The sequence below is a fragment of the Corvus moneduloides genome, chromosome Z, assembly GCF_009650955.1.
Source record: "Corvus moneduloides isolate bCorMon1 chromosome Z, bCorMon1.pri, whole genome shotgun sequence".
Taxonomy (NCBI): domain Eukaryota; kingdom Metazoa; phylum Chordata; class Aves; order Passeriformes; family Corvidae; genus Corvus; species Corvus moneduloides.
The window spans coordinates 61,976,526-61,999,108 of NC_045511.1; the positions used below are offsets into that span (position 1 = coordinate 61,976,526).

Below are 22,583 nucleotides of genomic sequence, written 5' to 3' on the forward strand. Positions count from 1 at the left end.
AAATCTACAGATTCCTCCTCTCCTTTTCAAGGGAGATAAAGAGTTTACAGCTTTTATATCAGAATTGCATAATCTATATGAATATTGCATTTTAACTACTTCTTCTCAGATATTCAGACCATGTCATTTCACATTATTCACTGATTTAGATCAAATCCGTCCATTGCTTGTAAAGAGAAATAGAATTATTTTGTCTGATTTTTTGTCTTGCAATTGTTTAGTGCCCAAAGGAAGAGGAAAGGACAGCAATAGCTGCTGATCCACTACAGCTTTATTGAGGTTTAATTTATATTACCACCTTTTAAAGAATTACTTTCTTCTGAAATTTTATTTTATTTCCCTTATCTTTTATAATATTATGCAAATTGTGCATAATAAGCTGACTATACATAAACATTTCTTTTTTCCTGCAAGTAATAGTTCTTTCAAGGAATCCCTCATGTGTTGTATGTCTTTGAGATATTACAAGATTTTACCTGGAAAAATGGTTGTTCAAGCATCCGTTTTCTCAGATTTTATGTCATCACCCATACAAAGTACTGGCTACACAGAAACATATTAAGAATGCATTGGATGAACGTTACGTTTTGTCCAGTCTTTGTGAATACAGTTTGAGAGTCAGAGGTAAATAGGGATAGGACATGCTTATGTATAGGTCTAATAAGAGTCTGAACATCACACCTGTCTCCAAAATTAAGCAAGTAAGAATGATGCTAAAATTAATATTTTTGTTTAAATTATTTTCTGGCTCCTCAAGGTTACAGGATAATCTTAAACATTTGTGCAGATATAAATAATACAAAAAAGTGAGTTCATCTTGCAGTGACCATAATACAGGATTCATTTCTTGTTCACCATCCTAATCTGACTTTAAAGCAGTTCAGAAGTCTAGTCTTACTCATACTAATACCTGTACTAAAATTTCATGCTTACCTTTAAGTTTAGACATATTTTTCATATTTATCCATAATGCTATATCCACTTCTGTTTTATTTTTACTTAGCATGCCATAATAATTCTAATTCTTCATTTTGATATCTCTGTCCAAGTTTTTACCAGCATTTTGTTTACATTATATATCTTGTGAGGAAATTGATGCTATATTTCTTACCTGGTTTTAGTCTTTCAATAACACTCTTAATTAGTTTCGTTAATATTTAGCTAAGCTCCATAGTGTATTTTTCTATCTTTAAGTCACAAAGTGGTAGCACTGGTAAAAGTATGATTATCAAGTGAAGGACAGTTTGCACTTTTCTTAATTGTCTAAGTTTCTTGTTCTGTAATTTTAGCTTTCTTTTTCTTTTTGTGCACTATGATCTACACTTAAATAGAGTAGAATTTTTATGTCCGTGGGTTCTCATCTACTAGATAAGCCATTTTTGTATCATGCCCTTATACACTTAATTAATTATTTGATTTATTTGATTTATGCTGTTAGTTTGCTTTTGGTTTACATGCTTTTTAAAATCATATTCAGAATTTCAAACTGGTTAACTTCTAGGGTTATTCTTTGTATCATGCTATTTACATGTAGGCTTTGTGTTCGTCGATGAGAAATTCATCAACTTGAATTGAAAGTTATCATCTGCTGATGTGATGCTTCTGTAGCCTCTTCTATTCCTCCACAGTGTGTGAGCTATTTTTGACCTCAGTTGACCTTCTATGATTACAGGGATTATCTGATTCGATTTTAGTCCAGTTACATTGCCTGAAAGGCTTCATTTACTTGGTCAAATAACTTGAACTTGCAGGTTAGCAGTGTAAAGACATAATATAAAAACAGACCATAACAATGTTAAGATTACTTAAAAGATTGTGCAAGAAATCCCCAAAAGATTAGCATACTTGATAAAGATACAATCTTCAGAACAGTATTTTTTTTCATAAGAAATATATTGAAGGTATGTAAACCTTCATAAGAAGGTTACCTGGGGAAACATCACCTTGTTTATTCTGCTTAGTTGGATTTGCACATAACCAGTACATATGTTTTTGTAAGGCCTGTGTGAGGACTTCTGAGTTTTACAAGAGAGTGAACTGCTTCCAACCTTGTTTTTCAAAATTATACTGCTTTACTAATAAGCTCCCCCAAACAAGCAGTTTGACCTAAGCCATGTCCTCGCCACAAGCCAAAAGACAAGCTGTGAATGATTAGACTTTGAAATTATACTCAGTGAAACATGCTTCTAGACAGACAGACACCAAAGTCAGCCCTATTTTTTATAAAGCGATGTAGAGAAATGTTCCTTTCCTGCTTATAAAATGCAAACATGCAAAAGTGCTGAAAATAGCTTGAGAAAAGTGCAGATAGCAGGTCAGTACTGTTTCTTTGAATATATATATATTTCCATCATAATAGCGCATCTTAAACCGGTTCTAGCTCTAAAAAATAAATGCTCAGCATTTGTATATAGAAACCACAGTCCTATCTATTTTATTTCTGTAGGTGATGTCATTAAATCAATGGTGGAAGTCACACAAGGTAAGCAACTATGGCTCTTTGTGTGTCTTTTTAAAAAGACGCACATTTATCAGAGAGATTCATTATTAAAAAGTGATGGTGGAGAGATAAATCAGTGTTGGTTTTAAAGGTTAGATCAGTTATATGGGTCTTCAAAGCATGTGCTGTTTTTATCATAATTAAGAGCTCTTCTTAACAAGATCATCTTTTTTTCTGCTTTAAATGCATATTTTAATGTTGGGTCTGACTTTATGGCTCCTGTATCCTAAAAAAGAGCTCTCTGGAGGATGAGTTTCTTCCATCATAGAAACTTTTGAGTCTTCAGGAGTTTTGCTGCATAAACAAAACTCATTAATATTTCTGGGAGACCAAAATGTATAGAGTTTGAGCTAATTCTTGTACTGATTGACTGCTCAACAGAACAGTAAACAATCATATTGACATAAGAGTATTTTGGCATCTTATAAAATAAATAAAGTAAAATAATTAGTAAAATGCTTCATACTGGCAGTACTGCTGAAGTACTGAGTAACCCTAGGAATCCCTAGTATCCATTCCTACGATAACACAATCTGTGAGAAAAACTTCTAGGAAAATTAAGTGAACATGAATTCAAAGAAATCAAAATAGAATAGATACAGAGAAGACTTTAAGTTCTGCTCATTTAAAAAAAAAAATCTACATAGTTAAAACCATAAGACAAAAACTGGAAGTAATTAGGACATAATTTCTTTCTAGGTATGAGGTAGAGAGAGTGGTGTACTAGAGAGAAAAGGTGAATACTAAATGAGAAAAAAATCAGTATGATTTTTGTAACAAGACACTGTTACTGTAGGAAGAAAAATATTGTCCATGAATGGATTTTGCATAGAATAAAAAGAATCACATTGTTGTTACATTTGGAAGGGACTTCCAGAGACATCTAGTGTAACTCTGCTGCAAAACAGGATCAGATAAAGTGGGTTACACAGGAACATACCCAGGTGGGTTTTGAATGTCTCCAGACGGGAGGAGTCTGTGACCTCCCTGGACAGCTTGTTCCAGTGCTCTACCACTCTCCACGTAAAGAAATTCTTCCTCATTTGACATGGAACATGTATTTTAATTTGTGACCACTGCTACTTGTTCTGTTCCTGGGCAGCACTGAAAAGAGTCTGGCACCACCCCCTTGTCACCTGCCTTTGAGATATTTATAAGCATTAATGAGATCCCCTCTCAGTCTTCTCCAGATTAAACAGGCCCAGCTCCCACAGTCTCTCCTCATAAGAGAGATGCTCCAGACCCCTGATCATCCTTGTGGCCCTCCACTGGACCCTCTCCAGTAACTCCTTGTCTCTCTTGTGCTGAGGAGCCCAGAACTGCACACAGCACTCCAGGTGTGGCCTCACTAGGGCCGAGTAGAGGGGGAGGATCACCTCCCTCAACCTGCTGGCCACACTCTTCCCAATGCACCCCAGGATGACATTGGCCCTCCTGGCCACAAGGGCACTGCCAGCTCGTGGACAGCTTGTGATCCACCCAGAGTCCCAGGTCCTTCTCCACAGGGCTGCTCTGTAGGAGGTCAGCCCCAGCCTGTGCTGGCACTTGGGGCTGCTCCTCCCCAGGTGCAGGACCTGACACTTGCCCTTGTTGAGCCTCATCAGGTTTCTCTCTGCCCAACCCTCCAGCTGATCCAGGTCCCACAGAATGGCAGCAGAGCCTTCAGGTGGGTCAGCCACTCCCCCCAGTTTAGTGTCACCAGCAAACTGGCTGAGGGTGCATTTGATCCCTTCCTCCAGGTCATTTGATAAAAGTGATAAGTGTTTGATATAGGAAATTTGGAAAAATTCTGAAACAGTATTCTAATGAAATGTAGTACAATCCAAACCCCAGCTAGTGGTTAAGATGATAAAAGTTTTCTGAATTTTTCTATTTTTTGGTTGCTTTTGATTCTAGGAGACTGACTTTTTGAACCAAAGATCACTGGCAGTCTAACTTAATTCATATTTTTTCTTCTAATTTATTTCCCTATTTGGATTTGATATTGTCCCATGATGTCCAATTAATTTTTCCTTTTGAAATCACAGTCATTAAGACATATTTTTGAGCACATACATGTTGCACTTCAACCAGGTTTTCAGCAAGACGTAGCAGAATATTGACTCATCCTGCTTTTTTTCAACTTTAATACTGGGTATAACAAAACTAATATAATTACTTATCACTAAATTCTTCCAATTTTAAAACATTGACCTCTTCTTCACCTATCAATAACAATGCTTCCTTGAATTTTATTTTTGTAAACAATTTGGTTTTATTTTCTCTTACAAAGAAAATCTCATCAACTGTAACCTCAGCCTGCAGCGTATATTGACAGATTGTAATCAGTTTTCAGAATACGTGAATGGTACTTTTCCTAGAGCAAACTAGTCATATATATTTGGAAGATAACACAGGGTTTTTAATTCTCTGGAAATATTCTCACAAAGAGTAGTTATGAGGTATGCAAGGACTTCAAGTGCTTGTATCTAAAAATGGATTATTGCTCTAAAGCATTGAATTTTTTTCTGTGAAGGTGTTATTTAGACATACTCATAATTTGTCATAAATGACTGAAAAAGGTGCCAATAAGTATTTCAGATAAATTATTCTCACAGTTTTCACTTTTGTATGTAAGTCCTTACTCTAGGCACCTATTAGGGGTAAAATATGATCTCATACCAGCTAGAGCCTATTGATTCTTTTCCCATTACTGTAAACATCTAGAACTAAATCATAATTGCTAAGTTGGGTTCACCACTGCATATGTCATCAATAAACTAATGTATACTCTGTTTAAAAATGAAATTTTAATTCAAATACACTTCTTGGTAGTCAAGTTGCATACATCCGGGGCCCAATAATCCAAAACCACTCTGATCTGGGTCTGAGGTAGGCTTCGATTTCAGTATGAAAGTAAAAATGAGAAACCTCTAATTTTATCAAATTGAAAACAAAAAAAAATTTGGGATGATTGTTGGCAACTAATTTTTTTTAATTCTCAGCTTGAAGGAAAGAGGCATTGATTTAAGACATCAGCACATTTCTGTACGATTTTAATAAAACATGTTTCCTGTTTGAAGACATGTTATTTTTTTTGACATTAAGAAGTGTGAGGTGAATTAATACTTTAGACCTCATGCTGCAGAATCATAACAGAATATAATTCTTCTCCATATTAGGGAAATTATAATAGAAGGTCCAAGGCTTACAATAAACAGAAGATCTCGCTTGACATATTCTAGTGGCATACATATTTATGAATGCAGGCAACTGCAAAACAAAACCCTCAAAATCATTGATTCCTGAGCCAACATAAAACAGGGTTAATATTAGATGTTACTAAACAGAACTGAATGTCTAATTTAAGGAATTTCCTTCAGCAGTTACTAAGGAGGGCAAAAAATGCAACAAATGGGTTGAAAGTTGGGAAATCGGAAATGAGAACCAATTTTCCATCAGTAACCATTTATATGCATTGGGGAGTTCCATATATGTGCAGGTAAGGTCATCCATCATAGGAAGATGTACTACAGGGATGCAATTGACTTAGTGAGAGATTAGAGTTTAGGTACAGATTAAGTGCCTGAAATGTGGCCTAACTGCTCAAGGCATTATTGAGCTGGATTGTTACAAGGAGTGAGGCTGCAGAACTTAATTGCAGGGATAATCAGGAAGTCTGAGCTTTAGTAGAGCTTTAAGATTGGTCTTTGCTTTTTGGTGTAGGCCTTGAAATCAATCAGACTATTTGTCTGATGAAAATTACAGTATCTTAGCTTGTATATAGTATATGGATGCCTGCAATCACACCAAATAAAGCATGTACCTATTTGCCCAGAAATTTTACTAGTCCTTTCCAATTTAGTGTGTGACTATTTGAATATAAATTCATTACTGTTTAAGAATGAACTGAGGTAGAGCTGAAGCATAGTATTTTAGAAACCCGACAGTACTTTGCAATAAATCAGATTGCTCATTCCTTTTCATGTGAAGAAGTCATAGAATCATAGAATGTCAAGAGTTGGAAGGGACTAATCACCCAATCCCAATCCTGTCATGGGCAGGGACACCTTCCAGTAGGCCAGATTGCTAAACACCTTGCCCAGCCTGGCTTTGAACACTGCCAGGACAGGGGCATCCACAACTTCCTTAGGCAACATATTTCAGTATCACACCACCCTCACAGTAAAAAATTTCTTCTAATAGCCAACCTAAACATCCATGGTAATGAATGCATAATAACAAATTGTGACACTTTTAATGGAAGTGTAATTGACTTGAAAGCTTTCACTATTAGTTGTCAAAATATTTTTTAAATTCTCAACCATTGAAAATTAGCTAACTGTCATCAGAGAAGTCTGCTGCAGTAAGACCCATTATTTTAATTTCTTACTGAAGTTCTGTTGAGAAACCAGCTATGCAAACTCTTGTTTTATGTAAACAAAACATGGTTATAGGTGTCTCCTGTAATATGACAATGACAAATATCAGAAATTTTAAATTAGATTCAGGTATCTTTTTATCTTGAGATATTCAACCTATTATAGAAGTCAAAATCCAGGTTTTCCATGAATGGATTTATTTGTTTCTGATATAGTATGAAATAGTATAAGCTCTCTTGACTGAAGTCAAGCAGGATCTCTTGCTCTGAATAATGAAAAAAAAAACCCAAAAAACAGGGGAGACAGGAATCCTAAATAATGTGTGGAATGTGATACAAGTGTCAGCTCAGGAATTATCAGCTCAGTTCTCTGACATGTCTGCCGTATTCTTACAGAGTCACAGATTGATTAAGGTTGGAAAAGACCTCTAAGATCCAACCAGTCTGAAGTTTCTGATCAATTTGTCATCCTTCTGCCTGCAGGGTTCTGAGTCGATATATGTAGTCTGCATGTTTGCTTAACTACACCTAACTACTAAGCTGTAGATGAACCAGTAAGTTTTATCAGACCAAGCTGTGATGCGCTGAGTGAGCCGCACAGCACAATAGGTTTGCAACATATATAACTTTGCTGCAGGTAACTGGGAACTAAGCAGTCTTGGTTTATTTTACTTTCTGCTTATGCTGGAGTATACCATGTGTTACATAGAAAACGGATTTGCAAATGGTAACTTACACTTGAGAATAAATATACACTTTTTTGTTGTTGTTGTTCCCTAACAGGTAATACTTACCATCATCAATTTGTAAAAAATTCTCATTTTTTTGTAGCCACACTTTAAGTACTGGAATGCTATGATCAGTTTCCCCGAGTTTTCTCTTCCCCAGGCACCAGAGGCCTAACTTTCCTCATAGGGCAGATTCTCCAGCCATTTGATCATATTTGTGGTCTTCCTTTGGAGCGTCTCCAGTCTATCTGCATCTTTCTTGAACTGTGGAGTTGAGAACTGAATACAATATACTCCAGCCATGGCCTGACAAGTATTGAGTGGGATGATCATGTCTCTATCTGTGCTAGTAATGCCCCTTGTGACGAAGTACAGGATCCACCTTGCATTTGTTGACTCCTGTTCATCTTGTTGTCCACCAAGAACCCTAGCACTCTTTAAGCAAGGCTTCTCCCCAGCCACATGCTTTCTAGTCTGGACTGGGTTCTCCAGTAATGTCATTCCAGGACTTTGCATTTGGCTTTGTTAAAATATAAATTTGAACTTTGCACAGATCTTGATAGCACTCTCTTCCAACCCGTTCAGGCTTGCTTTCAAGATGGCTCTCCCTTCTGATAAGCTCATGTGACCACACAGTTCATTGTCAGCTCTCAAGTCTTAATCATTCTGCTACTCGCTTGGTAAAGCATCTGAGCTATTTAGTCTAACACAATAACAGGAAAATAAATAGCCAGTTATAGGAGAGGCTTCTATCTGTTTGAGTACTTTTTGCTAAGCATAAAAATTCTTTCAAAATAATGTTGCCCCAATGTGTTTCCTTGTGAAACTGACTTGTAGAGAACCCTGACTTCTCATTTATTGTTTCATGGGAATATTTACATTTGATAAAAAGTGATTAAAGTTAATTTCTCTCTCCCTTCCAGTTCAGTACTCAAAATATGAGACAGGAGCATCTCATTGCTTCCAGTGCATGCTCACAGCTTACTTTGCAAAAATTCCAAGAAATGTTGACAATGTTGTTATGACCTCCAAGATCCAAGCAGAGAGAAATTTTTCCTTCTGCTGCTCATAAGGCTTTGACCTTTACTCTGTAAGCTAACTCTTCTGGCCAAAGTGGATATTTTCCTCAAGCAGCTTGTATCTAGAGTTTAGTCGAAAGTGTTCCTGTATAATGAGTAACTAGTGTATGTTTTACTCGTAAAGTTTTCACTAGACAAAATTAATTAGGAATGTAATCTCTGTTATACAAATAAAATTGCTGTGTGAATCATGGGAATCAAAGAGAAAAGTTGGAATAAATGTTTATTAAAAAAGTTGTAACAAACTACTCTGTAAATTGGTCACACTACGAATATGTTGACTTAGGTCAGTAAATACTTGAAATCTTCTGGTACATTGTAGTTCTTTTCTGTTCACAGAACTTATGTTCTTTCCAAAACTGAAATATGAATAGAGTAAAAAATTGTGAAGTGATTTGGAAATAATGATTGTCAGTTCTTATGCTATAAGTCTATTCAATTAAAACTCTGTTTATTTCCAAAAAACTTTGGGAAATTTTTCCTAAACTTATTGTTTATGTCATGACTCACTTTTAAAACACTGTATGAAATACCACAACATATTTTTCTCCCCCTAAGCACCTTCTGGGAAACCAGCAGGGGTGCCTGTCTAAAGTGCTGGTATACCAATGGGTGTAGCATGAGGAAGAAACACGGTGAATTAGCGATCTGTGTTGAGTTGCAGAACTTTGATCTAGTTGGAATCAGGTTCATCCAGTGGAACAGCTTACATGATTGGAGTACTTCAGCTGCATTATTAGGGTTATTTTTTTAGGAAGGACAGAGCAGGAAGTTGAGGAGGTGGAGTTGCCCTTTATTTAAGAGAGCAGCTGAAATGCATGGAGCTTTTCCTGGGGATGGATGATGAACAGAGAGCTTTTGGGAAATAGTGTAATAGTGGGTGTCCAAGAAGACCTGACCAAGAAGAAGAAGTGAGAACTTCTACAGAGAGCTGGAAGGAGCCTCCCATTTACAGGTCCTGGTCCTCATGGTAGACTCTAATCACACCAGTATTTGCTGGAACAGGGACAGCACAGCATGGCATAAACCATACAGGACATTCCTGAAGTGACAACTTCCTGACTCAATTGAGAAAGGAATCAGAGTGTAGAGGTACTTTGCTGGACTTCATACTCACACACAAGGAAGGATGTTAGGAATGTGAACATTAAGGGCAGCCTTGATTACTATTCCTGTGAGATGGTGGAGTTCAGGACCCTGACAGGAAGATGCAGTGCAAAAAGAAAGTTACAACCCTGACTTCAAGAGAGCAGAAATTGGCTTGGGCTTCAAGACTCATCTGGAAATAATCCCATTACATAAAGCCTTGGCTGGAAGAAAGCCCCAAGAGAAATGGTTGATGTTCAGGACTCACATCCTGCAAGCTCAGAGCACTCTATCCCAACAAGCAGGAAGACAGGCAAAATACCTGTGCGCCTGCATATGGGAACAAGTTGTTCCTGAAAAACTCAGACATAAAAAGGGAATACATGAAGGGTGGAAACACAGACAGGTAACCTGGTAGGAGTACAAAGACAATGTTTAAGCATGGAGACATGCAGGTAGGAAAATCAAAGCCCAGAAAGAGAGTCTGATGAAACAGAGTCTGGTATCAAAGGTGAAAAAAAAGGTACCTATAAATATATCAACAGGTAAAGGAAAACTAGGAAAAATATGGTCCCACTGCTGAATGCAATGGGAACCTTGCTGTAAAAGGACATGGAACAGGCTGAGGGTACTGAAAACCTGTTTTTGCTGCCATTTTTACTAGAAAAGTTGGTCTTTAAAAATCCCAGATATCTAAAACTGGGGACAACATCTGAAGTAGGAAAGTCATAATAATTGGTGAAAGAAAATCACGCTAAGGAAAACTTAAACAGCGCGTACATACCTAAGTCCATAGACCTTGATGAGTTGTGCCCACGAGTCAGGCCCGATATCATTGCGAATCCTCTCTTGATTCTCTTCTAAAGATCATGGTGACTATTAGAGGTGTCTGAGGATTTCAGGAAGTAAGGGTCACTTCTATCTTCAAGAAAGACAAGAAGAAGGACCCAGAGAACTACTGGCCTCACCTTCATCCGTGGAAAGGCGATGGATCAACTAATCCAGAAAAAACATTTCCAGGCAATTGACCAAGAAGAAAACTACCAGGAGCAGTCAGTATGAATTTACCAAGAGGGAGTTATACTTGACCAACTTGATAACCTATGAACGTTGAAAGGATAGGTTTGGTAGATGAGGAGAGAACAGTGAATACTGTCTACATATATTTCACTATGTCTTTTGACACAGTCTATTTCACCTGACATTTAAGAGACAGTTTCTTTTAGGAATTATTTACAGAACAATGGTGACATTATTACCAGGGGTCAGAGGCAGGAGGTACCAGTCACATCCTCCCATGACACCTGCACAAACAAGTTGTTGATAAGTTTTGGAGGTGGACAGTGAGATCATTTGAAAACCAGCTGAAGAGATAAGACCAAAGCTTGGTAGTGAGAGGAACAAAATCTGCTTGGAAATTGGTAACTAGTGATATACACTAGGGGCCAATCCTGTCTGACCCTGTTCATTATTCTTTTTAATTATGTGGAGAATGGGGGAGAGGGTAGCCTCAGCAGTTTTGCAGATGCCACGGAACTGGCAAGGGTAACTGGTATGACAGAGATTTGTGCTGTCATGAAGAGGGACCTCAACAACCTGGAGAAATAGGCTTACACCAACCTAACGAAGTTAAGAAAATGCTGAAACTAGCACCTGGAAAGGAATAAGGTCAGAGTGGGCTCATCCATCCAGGAAATGGGTTTGAAAAGAAGGTTATAAAGGCATCTAAGTTGAACATGAGCTACCACTGTGCACTTGCAACCAAGATGACCAACAGCTTCTTAGGATGGGAGAATGACTGTCAGCAGATAAAGACATGATCTTCCTTTTTATTCAGCACTGATGGGGCCACGTGACTATTATGTACCAGAACATTGTGTTCACTTTGGGGTTCCTCAGTATCAGAGAGATATGGACGTATTAGAAAGAGGTCAAAAAAGGCAGCAAAGATGATTTATGGGCTGGAGAAACTCTCCTAGTAGGCAAAGACTTAGAAAAACAGGACTGTTCAGCTTGCAGTAGGGGAAAACTCAGGGTGATTTCTTCAATGTGGGCATATATCTGAAGGGAGGGTGTAAGGAAATGAAGCCAGGATCTTCTTGATGAATGACAATGACAGAGAAAGAGGCAATGGGCTTAGACTGAAACAAGGGACTGTCCACATAAGCAAAGCTTTCTTTTTACTTTGGGCTGACTGAGCACCTGAATAGGTTGCTCAGGGAGGTTGTGGAGTCTCCATCCTTGAAACTATACAAGACCCCAAACGTTCAGTGCCCCGTGGTGCCCAGTGGTCCCAGTGATGGGACATGAAGTAATGTGCATGAACTGAAACACAGGAGCTTCCATCTGAACATCAGGAAACACTTTCTCAGTGTGAGAGTGACAGAACTGGCACAGGGTGCACAGGGTGGTTGTGGACTCTCCATCCTTTGAGGTATCCAAAAGCTGCCTGAACAAGGTCCTTGGCATCTTTCTTCATCTTGTTTGAGGAGGCAGGTTGGACAAGATAACCCTTCCAAACTTAACTGTTCTGTGATTCCGTGCTCTACAACACTAGTATTGAAAGACACTAACTGCAGCTGGCAGCTAAAAAAACTTGAATTAAGAAGATATTCATCCAGTACTTGGATACTTTCCTAGTTACACGGGTAACTTGGAAAACATCTTCATGTATGGGACAAGGGGTTAAGATCTCAGTAGAGGTTTTAGGTAATTTTTTATGGAAGATAAATGAATAAATTTAGATCTTAATTGTTAAACAGTAGAATAGTATTTGACTTCTTCCTTCAAAGAAATCCATTTTTATGTCCAAAAAGAATGCCTACCTGCCAGCTTAAAATGTTCCTTAAATAATAATTATTTTTAAGTATTTTAGTGTTTTAATGATTAAAAAATCATCTATTTTTTAACAGCAGCAGTTTACATATAAGTCATTAACTCTTTACTAAACTAGGACATTTTTCTCTTCAAATCCACACAGCTCTAGAAAATGTCAGTTTCAAAATAAATCAAAAAAGACCCATTGAAGATCTTTAAAAATTAAACTTATTTTGATACAGGGAACAGAACTCTAGTTATGATAACCTAGAAAGCTATATCTAATGATAATTTCATTTTAACTAATGTTAAAATACAGTGCTGGACCAAAAACTACGGTGAACAATTTCAGTTATATCACTAGGTAAAACAACATTTTGCAAATTGGTCTAAAGATCAGACATAGCTTTTTCTGATTTAGCTACTCATTATAATATTACTACTACATTACCAATAACATTCAATATTACATGCAAATTCAAAAAGCAGAATGTATTATATTAAGAAAAAATAAACTCAAAAAATTGGAGGTCTTTTTGCCTGCCTTTTTCTCGTTATACAGATGTTTTATATATCAACTCAATTACAGAATTTAACATGCCATAAACTACTAAAGATAACACATTTTTAGATTTTATGCTTCATTCCTATTCAGTCAAGTTAGTACTTCAATATGAGGTCCTATGTTGCATCTTATTTTATTATGAATTGGATTATGAGGTCTTCACTGTAGAGAAATCTTTGATTACCCAGATCATATTTAAATATTAACTCAGATGAAAGAGCCCCACACTAGCTGTATCTATTAAGCCCCTTCTTGTGTTCACATTAAAATGGTGACCCAATAGCCAGCTTCTTGAGAAGATGTTAGATTGGATCATGATATTCCTAGTATTTTGTTTTTATGACTGTTAGGCCAATAGTTTTCATAAAATGAGATACTTTTCCCTGAAACTACTTGGCTTCATTATTATATAGAACTAAGTTTGTTAGTGTTTACAAAACGTATCTACACTCTAATTTTAGTGAGAAATGTATGAGTAGATTCCAGGCAGCCTAATCCAACATCTCGTTACCTCATCTATAATTACACAAATTCTGTGAATTGCTCTCCTTTTGTTTCATTTTTGTTTTCAAATTTTAATACTGTATAAGAAATAAAATTCCCACCATTCAAGAAACTAATTTTGTAAGTGTATGAAAGTAATAGCATTTTAATATGTGATTTTATACTCAGCAAAACATTCATCAATAAATGAGATTTTTTCTTATAAATACCTTGCTCACTGGAAATCCTTTTAAGTTCAGCTAGTCACTCTGCATAAATTAAAAGGTATAGAATTGGTCTCTAAATACCCGTGCAGTAAACATAGAAGTGCCCCACTGCCCCTGTTGACATTGAACAATTTTGTTGAATTCTTTGTACATGTTCATGGAGATAGCAGGATAGATTCTTCTCTTAAATTATATCTGTACATCTAAAAAAATGTAATTATTTTATAACTGTAATAGAAATAGGATTTTTTTTTTTTCAGAATTAGATCGAGGGAGATTTTTAGCAACTTTTCAATGTAGACAGAATTTCAAATTAGAACAAAATTGTAGGTAAGCCTGGATAACATAAGGCACACCATGATTTTATTTCTACTTCTGAATTCAGATTACTGGAATTTTGGGAAATTTTGCTTTTCCTTCCCTCCTGCCGCCTACAAAGGATTTTATTGTTAAATGTCAATTTCTACCATTCCATTCATGTCGCAGTGACCGCTACTGACCACGGCCCAGGCTAGCTCCAGCGGTGTGCAGCAGGAGTGGGGAGCAGCCAGAAGCATGGAGCTTTAAAGCTGCTCCTCTGAAACCTCTGCTCTACCCTGGGGAGCGAAGGCTTCAGGCACTGTAGCAGTCAGAAGCCCTCGACAAAGGGAAAAACAAAAAGTAGCAGGGAGGCTTGCCACTGGATATAACCCAAATTCTATTGAAGGGGATCTGCGGTGAACAAACCACAACTTCAGGCTTACCACATTTTATAAAGGAGGGTTGAACAGGGGGAGTAGCCCGACTAGGGACCAATAGGAGGATTAGGAGGGAGGGGCGCTGGAGGGGAGGACCTACACCTGGTCCAATGGTCTTGGTGGGGGAAGGGTCACATGCCCCAATGGGGCATCGAGGTTTAGGGGATTTCCAAAAGGGGAGGTACCTGAGGGGGCAGGGTCTTGGGGATTGACAGGGACCATATAAGGGTAATTAGGGAGGGCTTGGGTGATGGGCATAGAACAATCCAGAACTCCAGGAGGGGTTTGGGCAATTGGCAGGGAAGGTGCCAGAACAAAGGGAAGGGATAACCATATTGGGAGCACCGGGGGAGCAGCTTGAATCTGGGGCAATCCAACTGGGAGTGGAAATGGGGGAGATAGAGATGAACCATTGGGGTGCAAAGAACATTTAAAAATACAATAAAACATTGCACCATCACAAGTTCATACTTCGTTATAAGTAGAATTCAAGTGACTAATCTTTTATACATATGAAGCTGATTCAAACCCTATTAATTGATAGGGAGTCATATCAGATTTTACAGTTAACGTTGTACCTGATTTCCTATAATATCTCATTTTTATATAGCTTCCTCTGATTTAATGGAAACAAAACTCTTAAACCTCAACAGAATTGTAAATAGGTTAATTTTTGACTAATTGTTTGTACAGCTGGAAGTAATCTTTCAAAGTTTTGCTCAGATTTTAAATCTATTCAGCGTTCTTTAGATGCTTAGCATGCAGACAAGAAAAGACATAGATTCTAATTTGTGCATCAAGTTCCCTGAGAATGCATGCTACATCAGGAAATTGTATAGATACAAAGCAAGACAAGAAAGCAAATAAGCTTTTCCAACCATAATTCTAATTCTTAGTACTGTCTTTCCTGGATTTATTTGGGCAAAGTCTGGTAGCAGGCATAAAAACTATTTTTAACTCCCTTCCCTACCTCTTCCCTCCTTCCTTCCAAACTGGATACTCATTATCAACTCTCTTCACTTTCTGTGGTTGTCTTTTGTGATCTTGCAAAGCAGGGATTGTAAGATTAGTTCTTGATGAACGAGGAAGAAGGGAGGAGGTTCTGCTGTGAAATAGGTTTGTTAATGTCAAGGTTTTATTGAGGTACTCTCATAAAGGAGAATACAATTTAATTAAGAATATGTAAAAGTCTTCCACCCAAGGGATTAGGAATATTTTGTGTTGTATGTTTTAACACAATCCCAAATCAACTAAAGGTACAGGAGGCATGGCCGCAAAAAATTACCACATTGTGGTAAAAATTAACCAAGTTGTTTTTTGGCATCCTAATTGCCTGAAGTGCAGTAAGGATAGTGGGGGCTAAGAGATATAGGGGTACTTTGAGTGTAAACCTGCTGAAGATGTGCATCTTCACAAAGTATTAAATGACTATTGGGTGAATATAAATAGAAAGCATATCTGTGTCTGTTTCTGTGGGAACAGTAGGAATGCTGAGTGCTGGGATTTGTTAATCACAGCACTCAGCATTGTGATTTGTTAAGACATGTTACCGGTACTATTGTGTCTGCAGAATGGACTCTAAATGTAGCAGAAGAAGATTCTCTTTTCTGAGTAACTGCAAAGCATTTTGAGAGAAAAAAAGAACCCTAAACCCCAAACACCAAGGAAATTATGGAAATACGTCTACACAATTTGAAAATTCTGTTGGACTTTTTGGGCATTGTATTGAACAATAGGCGCTCTTTTTTCTTGAGGTACAAAAGAGACATAAAGGGAATCTTTCAATATGTACAGCTTTGAATGTTTTCAGTGACTTTCTAGGGAGAATGAGCAGCTTGGGTTGTCTTGAGTTCAGGAGACATTTGATGTTCAGGTAAGAGAAAAAAAGAAACAAACAGTGATGATTTCTTCAGAAAAAATAATTTTCCATTGATGCCCTGAAACAGTAGTTAGCTCTTCTGGAAATTCTTCTATGGGAGCATCCAACCAATGATGCACGGTGTTTTTACTGAAAGTTTCTCACCTCAGTGTTCCCACTTCAACTATGAAAATATCAGTGGGTTATAAACAAAGTAGATGCTATTCATACCTACTTGTGTGAGTACAACCATAAAAAATATGTCGGCTTAAATGCACAGAGTCATGCTGAGAGGAAACAGAGTCTTATTTACCACATAAAAATCAAAATATCCAGATCTTTGAAACAAATACATTTATTTTATTCCAAAACTGATCTGTCAAGTGATCAGTAAAAACTGATTAAGGTGTTTGAAACTATGTATCTTTTTGAAATAAACTTTCTAGTAAAAGTACTATTTCTCCATGAACTTTAGAAACTAAATAGTATCAGTTTGACATTATCAGTGTTTTAGTAGGAATTATTGGGAAAAATACAGAATATAAAGACAGATTTTAGCAAGAGATGTGTGGTTTTAGATTATTAGGATACTTCACAAAAGCAGGTACATGAGTATAAATTTTATCTGCTGTTAGGTAAATATAAAAAAAAAAAAAATTACCGGTAAAATTAACTGGGGGCTTTATTGTGGGATTTTTTTCTTATGAAAGCTCTCCCAAAAGGTGTGTTTCTAAAACATGTGGATAGTAATAAAATGCTGAGGTGGTTCAAGAGAAGAGAAGACACTTCACTTTGTGAAAACATTTTACAAGTTGAGAAATTAGCAGCTAGTTCTGCCCATAAAACTGTCCCTACCATTGCAAGAAAATGTCATTTGTCATTAATAGTTTCCGTTATTTGTTTACAGCTGTAACTGTTGATGGTGAAATACACTTTTTTTGCTTTGCCAATATTCATAAATCTATGAAGAAAGAACTTTTCCCTATTTCCTCTGAAATTCACAATATTTTGCAGTATCATATATGTTTTAAGAACTTTTCCTTTAAGTGACTGTATCATTAGCAAATATTTAATATTCTAAATTGTCTTTTTAGAAAAATCTTGGGTTAAATAAGAATAATAGTAAAACCACTGAATTCTGAGATCCACTTCCTCAAGCCAGTTTCAGTGGTTTTTTGGCTAAATGAAGACTTAAATAAAGTATGAGTGAATGATTAAATGGAGCTCCTCAAGCATTTTTTTAGGACTCCTGAAATTTAATCTGCGTGGACAGATCCTCATGCCCACATAGGTGTGTACTGGATCAAGGAGATTCTTAAACAACTAACAACAAAATAACTAACCTTTTCTTCAATGACTTTTTGATGAAATCACATTTTTCTCCTTGTTGTATTATCTCAAGACTTAGTGTACTTGTAGCTTTAGAACAGCTAGAAAATTTTCTGAAAACAGGCCTTCCCCACAGAATTTTCTATATACTCTGTCCATAAGCCTAAGAAAAATAGAGACTATTTTCACACAAAGGCTCAGAGTAGCTTTATGTCAGATACAGATAATTTGAAGTATAAATGAAAATATTATGGATGATAAAACTACTTAGGAGAAACAGAACCACGTAATAAAACAATAATGCATGTTCATCTTCAGTGCTGATGTCTTGTCTACTCACACTTGAAATAGTTTCACACCATCAGTATTCAGTCTAGTGTTTGTACTTAATCCTTGTACTTAATAAAGTCATGAGTATCCTCTGATAGTACTGAAGTACATGGAGAATCTGTCCAATATTTAATGATCATACTTTCTTTCACATACATCACCATTTCAGGCTGTTTGTGACACAAGCTTGCTTACATTGCACTGTCAGTTTCAGCAGAATCCATAGAGGGAGTTTCTTTGAGATACAGAATTATATTCTACAATGATGAATTTATACACATCTTAAGGTGTTTTTTTTCTTTTTTAAGGTAATTATTTGCTTTGAGTAAAGAAAAGGGAAAGAAAAATACAACTGATGCAAATTTTCTTTGTAAAGGTCCTGTAATAGTTTTAAAGATTGTATGTTAATTTAAAACAATAGTATCAGACTCTGTAAATGACAAAGAGAAGACTTCATTCCACATGATATAAATTTATGCTTTCCTGTCTTTCTTCAAAAGAAAAGAAAAAAATCTTTGGAACTTACGATGTGGTGAAACAATTTGCTCTGAAGTGATTGTTCAAAGTATTCTTGGGAAATTCAGTTAACAGAATCAAGGATGATATACTATTAGTGCTATGTCTGCGATGTAGCTTGGATACTGTGCTCATAATTAGGAAATAGCTCTAAAATTCCTAAGATATTAGAGCCTTTGCTGGAATAAGTGCTAGATATCAGATGCAGGACTTAAGTCTGTCTGCCAGCAACAACAAAATGGAAGCAGTGGTCGACTCCCTCAAGGTCAGGGAGGCCCTGCAGAGAGACCTTGACAAATTAGAGAGATGGTGAATCACCAACCAGCAGGTGCTGGATTCTACACCTGGGATGGGCAACCCTGGCTGTGTAGATAGACTGGGGAATGAGAGGCTGAAGAGCATCACTGAGGAAATGTCCTGGGGGTCTTGATTGACAGAAAGTGGAATATGAGTCAACAGTGCCCTGGAAGCCAGAAGGGCCAACCATGTCCTGAGGGGGCATCAGGCACAGCATCACCAGCTGGGCAAGGGAGAGCATTGTCCCACTCTGCTCTGCACTGGGGCCGCCTCACCTCGAGTGCTGGGGACAGTTTTGGGTGCCACAATATAAAAAAGACATTAAGCTATTAGAGACGTTCCAGAAGAGGGGCATGAAGATGGTGAAGAGTCTGGAGGGGAACCCCTATGAGCAGCAGCTAAGGTCACTTGGTTTATTCAACCTGGAGACGATGATACTGAGGGGAGACCTCCCTGAAGTGTTCAACATCCTTATGAGGGGAAGTGGATGGATAGACATTGATCTCTTCACTCTTGTAACCAATGACAGGTTCTGAGGGAATGGCGGAGTTGGGAGGTTTAGGTTAAACATTAGAAAAAGGTTCCTCACACAGAGGGTGTTTGGACACTGGCACAGAGACATGGTCACAGCACCAGCCTGACAGAGTTCAAGAAGCATGTGGACAGTGCTCTCAGACACGTGGTGTGGTTCTTGGCGTGAACTGTGTAGAGCCACGAGTTGGACTCAATGGTCCTGATGGGCCCCTTCCAACTCAGTATATTACATGTTTCTGTGATTCTAAATAATCAGCTCTTGGGTTCAATTTCTATGTGATCCTCTTTTTAATATAAAATAATATCTAATTTCTGTGAGAAGTAGGCATTGGCTATATTCTTCTGTCTGTGGACAGACATAAGGTACATGTTAGCTCTGGTCTGGAATTTATTTCAATTTTCCTTATATTCTTTACAGCTCAAACACAAAGTAGTAGCCTTACATTGTTATAGTGAACATACAAATTTATACATCTATGTTTTCTTTCTCCCTTTTACTTTTTTTTTTTTGTTTATTTTAGTTTTCATGCTAATTTTTCATAGAGTGGCAAAGGACCATAACATGACAAGATTGTTTGGGGGTTTTTTATACAGACAATCACCACTGACATTAAAAATAACAACAGAAGTGAAGTAGTTATGGCATAACTTTGCAAGATGTAGATAATTGGAAAATTGTTCAGTGTATCTATAATGTAATTAGAAGAGAGTTCAGGGTACCTGTAAAGTTCCTATATGGGAAAAAGGAATGATTTTGTAACAGTGAAGTAGATAGAAGTTGAAATAGTACAACTGATACAGAGAAGTGAAGATCACAATTAGAACATTTAGAGAAGGATTAGGAAGTTTGGGATAAGCAGTATGGTGTCCCTTGAAAAAGGTAAAGGAAACTGTTTCACTGGCAGTGCAGGAAGTGACTAAAATTGCTCAGTGTAACATAAGGATAGAATTACTTGTTCTCAAGAAAAACAAGAATGCCATAGAAAAGATGGATTAAGGCACCCATATTCTGAAACTATGGCTGTAGTACAATAGTGTGAAATCAGCAGTGCACCCCAGCAGCAAAGTACAAAAATATACGGGGCTTTATGAATAGGGGCATCAAGGGAAGGGATTATATTCTTCTAAGTCACATTCATTAGCCCATATCTGGATATTTCATTCAGTTTTGATCCCTAAAATATATGAAGAGTGGAGTGGGTTCAGGGGATGCAACTAGGATCATGAGGCCTGGAGCCCTTTCCCTGTGAGAAGAGGCTATGGGACCAGGGCTGGTTCAGCTGGGAGAAAGGATGGCTTCAGGGATACTCAACAGTATTGCCAGCTGAAACAGAAGTGGAAGAAGAGATGCAGTTGGACTTTTCACAGTGGTGTGTGGCAGGAAGTTGAAAGGCAGTGAAACAAGCTTTAACATGAGAGGCTCAGGCTCAAAAGAAAGAGAAGCCTTTTCTCCAGGAGGACAGGGCAGCAATGAAACAAGTTGTCCAGAGTCATTACACCATTTCCGTTCTTGAAGGTTTTCAAGACTCAGCTGGACAAAAGCCTGAACAAATTTGTCTCAATTCAGGGTCAACCCTGCTATGAACAGGAGGCTGGGCTGCAGCCCTACCAAAGTCTCTTCCAAATGAACTTATTTCACCATTCTGAGACTGTTAACTGAGAAAATAAATGATCATGTGTTGAAAATAAATGATCTATTTGTGTTCTTCCATTATTTCCTTCCCAAAGCAAACAATTTTATATTAAGCATTCTTTTTCTGGGTTTTGTGTGCTAGATATTCTCTATATTGACAAAGTAATCTTTGTAGATTTGTTAAAAAAACTTGTGTATTCTGAGCACATCACACATATTAGTAAGAAAAGGCAAGCATTTTTCACTTCATCCTGATGAAAAGAAGGAAAGCAGTTAAAAGAATAACTTAAGAAGCTGGAACAAATGGATAAAAAGAATAAAGCAGGGGAAAAGGAATTAGTATTGCAGGAGACTTAGGAGTTGTTAACCACCAGACTCCAATTCTGTTAATGTTATCAACCCTTCAGCATTTAATGCTGTATCAGTTTTGCACTGCAGACTCAGCTCTAACAGAAAAGAACAGTAATGATAAAGGAGGAATTTAATTTTAATCAGCCCTGTAATGACCAAATCCACACCAGAGTTTCTATGCCACAAGTGCAAGGTTGCCTTCTGTCTGGTGAGGATCTTTCTTAGCCCAGGTTTTATTTAAACTGTCCAGAGAAGTGGGAGCATTTTTCCCCTGACAAAAAAAAAAAAAAAAAAAAAAAAAAAAAAGGCATAGAACATTGTAACGTTGACATAATTTATTATGCTACATAGAGCTGAAATAACAAAAAAAGTTGTTTGCATTATTATATTACTGCCAACTATGCAACTGTTGTTTTGCACCTGTTCTGGGCATTGGACAGGGAGCTGTTTCCACAGTTGGAAAGATGAATTTTTCTGATCTATCCAAGCTGAACTCTTTTTTTTGTTTTTTTTGAAGACATACTGGACAACTGCCAAAGATACATAAATCTGCTTGTGGCTCTAGGACTTTAATCCTAAAACTGAGTATGCCCATTCTAACTCCTGACATCATTACTCCAATTCTCCTATATCTCAGTCCTTTGGGGGAACCTTCGTAACAGCAAAGGCAAAATTTAGAATCTTGGTCTCAGCAAAACATACAGTGGTTTTGCTCTTTGAGAGAGAGATCACTGCTTTATCTCCATTTCTGCCTTTCACCAGTTTGATTTTTGACATCAATTTCCTGTTCCTGTGGTTCTCCATGTAGCTTTTGTGTTCTGGATTATATTGTGATTCCTATTTAAAATAAAAAGTACACTTATGGTTTATAAAGATTATTTAAGTAACCTTGTAATATCTGTTATTTTACAGAAACAGATTTAACAGAGGTCTCTCTCACATCTAAGTAGTAACTGAAAATCAACTTCTTCATTTTTATTCATGTATCAAAACTAGGAAAAAAACCACAAGTTGATGGAGCGGGAGGTTTAGAGGAGATGGAGAATTTCTTTTCACTAATGAGGCTTGAGGAAAGAGTACAATAATAGACTTACCATGTTCATTCTTGTGGCCAGAAATGTGTTCTTCCTTTTTTTTTTTCCTTATGTTCCCT

General features: G+C 37.2%; 1 protein-coding gene across 48 annotated transcripts in view; it reads left to right on the forward strand.

Moving 5' to 3' along the window:
* The window catches only part of PTPRD (protein tyrosine phosphatase receptor type D), a 1,180,356-nt gene that overhangs the window by 210,415 nt on the left and 947,358 nt on the right, over positions 1-22,583 (forward strand). Inside the window, exon 1 of one of the 48 annotated variants that reach the window (XM_032097315.1) lies at positions 2,447-2,482. The exons of the other annotated variants lie outside the window; for them this stretch is intronic. The gene's annotated coding sequence lies outside the window, so the exon portion shown is untranslated. Of the gene's footprint in view, positions 1-2,446; positions 2,483-22,583 lie in introns of those variants that run through there. 48 annotated transcript variants of the gene reach the window in all.